Source organism: Saccopteryx leptura, chromosome X, assembly GCF_036850995.1.
Source record: "Saccopteryx leptura isolate mSacLep1 chromosome X, mSacLep1_pri_phased_curated, whole genome shotgun sequence".
Lineage (NCBI taxonomy): Eukaryota > Metazoa > Chordata > Mammalia > Chiroptera > Emballonuridae > Saccopteryx > Saccopteryx leptura.
This window is the reverse complement of record NC_089516.1, coordinates 82982111-82987778: the sequence shown is the minus strand read 5'-3', so window position 1 is coordinate 82987778 and position 5668 is coordinate 82982111. Positions and strand designations below refer to the sequence as shown.

General features: G+C 34.3%; 1 non-coding gene across 1 annotated transcript; it reads left to right on the top strand.

Moving 5' to 3' along the window:
- The first annotated feature begins 2321 nt into the window (after nucleotides 1-2321).
- LOC136386680 (small nucleolar RNA SNORA11) lies at nucleotides 2322-2450 on the top strand. Its single transcript, XR_010748028.1, has one exon. It is a non-coding gene; the product is annotated as a small nucleolar RNA SNORA11 (small nucleolar RNA).
- Nucleotides 2451-5668: the final 3218 nt, after the last annotated feature.

Genomic DNA, 5668 nt, shown 5'->3' with positions numbered 1-5668 from the left:
TGTAGCTGCATCACTCCAATTTCTGCCTCTGCTATCATATGGTCTTCTTTCCTATGGTCCTTATGTCTCTAGTGTCTCCAAACCTCTCTCTCTTTATAAGGACACTGGCCATTGGATTTAGAGCTCAACTTAACTCAGTATGACTTCATCTCAACTTAATTTATCCAAAAATACCGTAGTGTTAATAAGGCTACAGTCACAGGTTCCAAGTAAATGTTAATTTGGAGGGAGGTACTACTCAACCCACTACTTGTGAATGTCACTTAATCTGCCCATGCCTCAGTTTCCATGTCAGTAAATTAGCAATCATTTCTCTAGCCATGTTTACTGCACAGTTATAAGATATTCCTTTTGGAGAAACAGTATGTACCTGTGGAATTATGCATCCACATTAAGATTCCAGGAAGAGTTATAGGAAGATGGAAAACAAGTTTGTTTCCCTCTTTCAAAATATAAGTCAAATTTACCAATACTATTTGTGGTTGACTGTTTGCTGCAGGAGGGACAGTTATAAGGAAGCAAAACATTATATGCTGTATAACTACAGTCTGGTTTTCTATGATCCAATCCAATGCATTATTTAATATAAATAATGAATGCACTAGAGGTAATAATCACTTTTGAAAAATACAACGTGCAGTCTTTTAAATAGAAATAACCCTACTGAGCCACAATTAGTGAAACGAAAACTTTTAAGTGTTTTTTCTAGAATAAGAATTCATCCAAACACTCCCCCTTGGTCCCCATAGCATAAATAAAAACCCAAGGCCAAGGTAAGAAGATAAATTTCTGGCTACTTCAAGTAGCTCTTTCTGTATTCAAGACTCACTTAACAATTAAATACACAGTATAGTGAACCCTTTTTAATTTCTCTGAATCCTACATAGGTGGAAGTACACAGATAAGTTTATCATTATTTAGTGCTAATCAACAATGAGCTTTACGGTTAAATTGAATAAATAGAATGTTATTTGTTTTTCTTTTTTAATTTTTATTTATTTATTAGTTTTACTAGGGTGACATCAATAAATCAGGGTACATATGTTCAAAGAAAACATGTCCAGGTTATCTTGTCGATCAATTATGTTGCATACCCATCACCCAAAGTCCGATTTTCCTCCATCACCTTCTATCTAGTTTTCTTTGTGCCCCTCCTCCTCCACCTTCCCTTCTCCCTCACCCCCCCATAACCACCACACTCTTGTCAATGTCTCTTAGTCTCGATTTTATGTCCCACCTACGTATGGAATAATGCAGTTCTTGTTTTTTTCTGATTTACTTATTTCACTCCATATAATGTTATCAAGATACCACCATTTTGTTGTAAATGATTCGATGTCATCATTTCATATGGCTGAGTAGTATTCCATAGTGTATATGTGCCACATCTTCTTTATTTAGTCATCTACTGAAGGGCTTTTTGGTTGTTTCCATGTCTTGGCCACTGTGAACAATGCTGCAATGAACATGGGGCTCCATGTGTCTTTACGTATCAGTGTTTCTGAGTATTTGGGGTATATACCCAGTAGAGGGATTGCTGGGTCATAAGATAGTTCTATTTTCAGTTTTTTGAGAAACCACTATACTTTCTTCCATAACGGTTGTAGTACTTTACATTCCCATCAACAGTGAATGAGTTTTCCTTTTTCTCCACAGCCTCTCCAATGTTTGTTATTACCTGTCTTGTTAATAATAGCTAATCTAACAGGTGTGAGGTGGTATCTCATTGCAGTTTTGATTTGCATTTCTCTAATAACTAATGAAGATGAGCATCTTTTCATATATCTGTTGGCCATTTGTATTTCTTCCTGGGAGAAGTGTCTGTTCATGTCCTCTTCCCATTTTTTTATTGGATTGTTTGTTTGTTTATTGTTGAGTTTTATGAGTTCTTTGTATATTTTGGATGTTAGGCTCTTATCTGAGCTGTTGTTTGAAAATATCATTTCCCATTTAGTTGACTGTCTGTTTATTTTGTTGTCAGTTTCTCTTGCTGAGCAAAAACTTCTTAGTCTGATGTAGTCCCATTCATTTATTTTTGCCTTCACTTTCCTTGCCTTTGGAGTCAAATTAATAAAATGCTCTTTAAAACCAAGGTCCATGAGTTTAGTACCTATGTCTTCTTCTATGTATGTACTTTGTTGTTTCAGGTCTTATATTTAGGTCTTTGATCCATTTTGAATTAATTTTAGTACAAGGGGACAAACTGTAGTCAAGTTTCATCCTTTTGCATGTAGCTTTCCAGTTTCCTCAGCACCATTTGTTGAAGAGGCTTTCTTTTCTCCATTGTGTGTTGTTGGCCCCTTTATCAAAAATTATTTGAGGGGATGTGGTCAGAGCAGGGCACCTGAAGCATGGCTCCTCTGTTTACAACACATCCAACAGGAACTTGGGTTTACTACTCACAGGTGGCCGAACACTGTGACCTTCCTGTGAAATGATGCCCTATACATGGAAAAAGGGAAAAAAATTATTTGACCATATATATGTGGTTTTATTTCTGGACTTTCTATTCTGTTCCATTGGTCTGAGTGTCTATTTTCTGCCAATACCATGCTGTTTTGAATGTCGTGGCCCTATAATATAGTTTGAAGTCAGGTATTTAATGCCCCCAGCTTCATTCTTTTTCTTTAGGATTGCTTTGGCTATTCGGGGTTTTTTATAGTTCCATATAAATCTGATGATTTTTTGTTCCATTTCTTTAAAAAATGTAATGGGAATTTTGATGGGAATTGCATTAAATTTGTATATTGCTTTGGGTAATATGGCCATCTTAATTGTATTTATTCTTCCTATCCAAGAACAAGGAATATTCTTCCATCTCATTGTATCTTTTTCAATTTCCCTTAACAATGCTTTGTAGTTTTAATTATACAGGTCCTTTACATTCTTTGTTATGTTTATTCCTAGGTATTTTATTTTGTTGTTGTTGTTGCAATCGAGAAGGGGATTATTTTTTTGTGTTCATTCTCAAATGTTTCATTGTTGGCATATAGAAAGGCTATGGACTTTTGTATGTTAATTTTGTATCCTGCAACCTTACTGCATTGGTTTATTGTTTCTAGTAGTCTTTTTGTAGACTCTTTGGGGTTTTCGATGTATAGGATTATGTCATCTGCAAAAAGTGATATCTTTACTTCTCCTTTTCCGATATCGATGCCTTTTATTTCTTTGCCTTGTCTGATTGCTCTGGCTAGAACCTCTAGCACCACATTAAATAAGAGGGGAGACAGTGGACAACCTTGTCTTGTTCCTGATTTAAGGGGGAAAGTCTTCAGTTTTGTGCCATTTAATATGACCTTAGCTGATAGTTTATCATATATGGCCTTTATCATGTTGAGATATTTTCTTTCTATACCCATTTTGTTGAGAGTCTTAAATATAAAATTTTGTTGTATTTTATCAAATGCCTTTTGTGCATCTATTGATAAGATCATGTGGTTTTTGTTCTTTGTTTTGTTGGTATGTTGAACCATCCTTGAGATTCTGGGATAAATCCCACTTGATTGTGATGTATTATTTTTTTAATATGTTGTTGTATTCAATTTGCTAGTGTTTTATTTAGTATTTTAGCATCTGTATTCATTAGAGATATTGGTCTTTAGTTTTCTTTTTTTGTGTGTTGTCCTTGCCCAGTTTCAGTATGAGGGTTATGTTGGTCTCATAAAATGTGTTTGGAAGTATTGCTTCTTTGATTTTTTGGAAGACTTTGAGTAGAATAGGAACCAAGTCTTCTTTGAATGTTTGATAGAATTCACTAGTATAACCGTCTAGGCCTGGACTTTTATTTTTGGGGAGGTTTTTAATAGTTTTTTCTATTTCGTCCCTACTAATCTGTCTGTTTAGGCTTTCTGCTTCTTCTTGATTCAGTCTAGGAAGGTTGTATTGTTCTAGGAATTTATACATTTCTTCTATATTGTTGAATTTAGTGGCAAAAAGTTTTTCACAGTATTCTACAATAATTCTTTGTTTGTATCTATGATATCCATGGTGATTTCTCCTCTTTCATTTTGGATTTTGTTTATATGAGTCCTTTCTCTTTTTTCCTTGGTAAGTTTTGCCAAGGGTTTGTCAATTTTGTTGATCTTTTCAAAGAACCAGCTCCTTTTTCTATTAATTTTTTCTATAGCTTTTTGTTCTTTATTTCATTTATTTCTGCTCTGATTTTTATTATCTCCTTTCTTCGGCTGGTTTTGAGTTGTCTTTGTTCTTCTTTTTCCAGTTCTTAAGGTGTGAAGTTAAGTGGTTCACTTGGGCTCTCTCTTGTTTGTTCATAAAGGCCTGAAGTGATATGAACTTCCCTGTTATCACTGCTTTTGCTGCATCCCATAGATTCTGATATGTTCTATTGTCATTTTCATTTGTCTGTATATATATTTTTATCTCTATGCTTATTTCTTCTTTGACCCATTCATTTTTTGAAAGTATGTTGTTTAGTTTCCACATTTTTATGGGGGGTTTTTCCTCTTTTTTGCAGTTGAATTCTAGTTTCAAGGCTTTACTATCAAAAAATATGCTTGGTACAACTTCGATTTTTCTGAATTCGCTGATGTTATTTTTGTGGCCCAACATATGGTCAATTCTTGAGAATGATCCATGTACACTGGAGAAAAATGTATACTCAGTCACTTTGGGATGAAATGTCCTGTAGATGTCTATCATATCCAGGTGCTCTAGTGTTTTGTTTAAGGCCAATATATCTTTATTGATTCTCTGTTTGGATGACCGATCTAAAGCCATCAGCGGTGTATTGAGGTCTCCAAGTATGATTGTATTTTTGTCAGTTTTCGTTTTAAGGTCAATAAGTAGCTGCGTTATATATTTTGGTGCTCCTTGGTTTGGTGCATATATATTAAGAATTGTTATGTCTTCTTGATTCAGCGTCCCCTTAATCATTACGAAAAGACCATTTTTGTCTCTGAGTACTATTGCTGTCTTATAGTCAGCATTATCAGATATGAGAATTGCTACCTCTGCTTTTTTTTTGGATGTTATTTGCTTGGAGTATTGTTTTCCAGCCTTTCACTTTGAATTTGTTTTTATCCTTGTTGCTTAGATGAGTTTCTTGTAGGCAGCATACAGTTGGATTTTGTTTTTTAATCCATTCTGCTACTCTGTGTCTTTTTATTGGTGAGTTTAATCTGTTTACATTTAGTGTAATTATTGATATTTGTGGGTTCCCTATTGCCATTTTATACATTGCTTTCTGTAAGTTTTGTGTCTTATTTGATTTTTTTTTCTTTTGTTTTTCTATCCTTTGTTTTTGTTTGGTTGTATTCCATACTTCTTTCCTCTGTTGCTATCTTTTTTAAATAACGTGCTTCTGTGGTGGTTTTTTTCAAGGGTGGTTATCATTAACTAATGAAAAGGGTTCCTACCCTGTTCAGTGTAATGCATTATCTTGTGAGTACTTCTGTACTCCATTGTCCTTTGCTACTGTTAATTTCTGCCCTCTCCTCCTTTTTTTTTTTGTTTTGTTTTTGTTGTCACAGTTTAAATTTGGTTTTATTGTGTTCTTGGTGGAGCTTTTACTTGTGGTTTTATTTTGTTTTGTTCTTTGTATCTGGTTGGAAAAACCCTTTTAGTAATTCCTGGAGTGGGAGTTTTCTGATGATAAATTCCCTCATCTTTTCTGTATCTTTGAATGTTTTTATTTCTCCTTCATATTTGA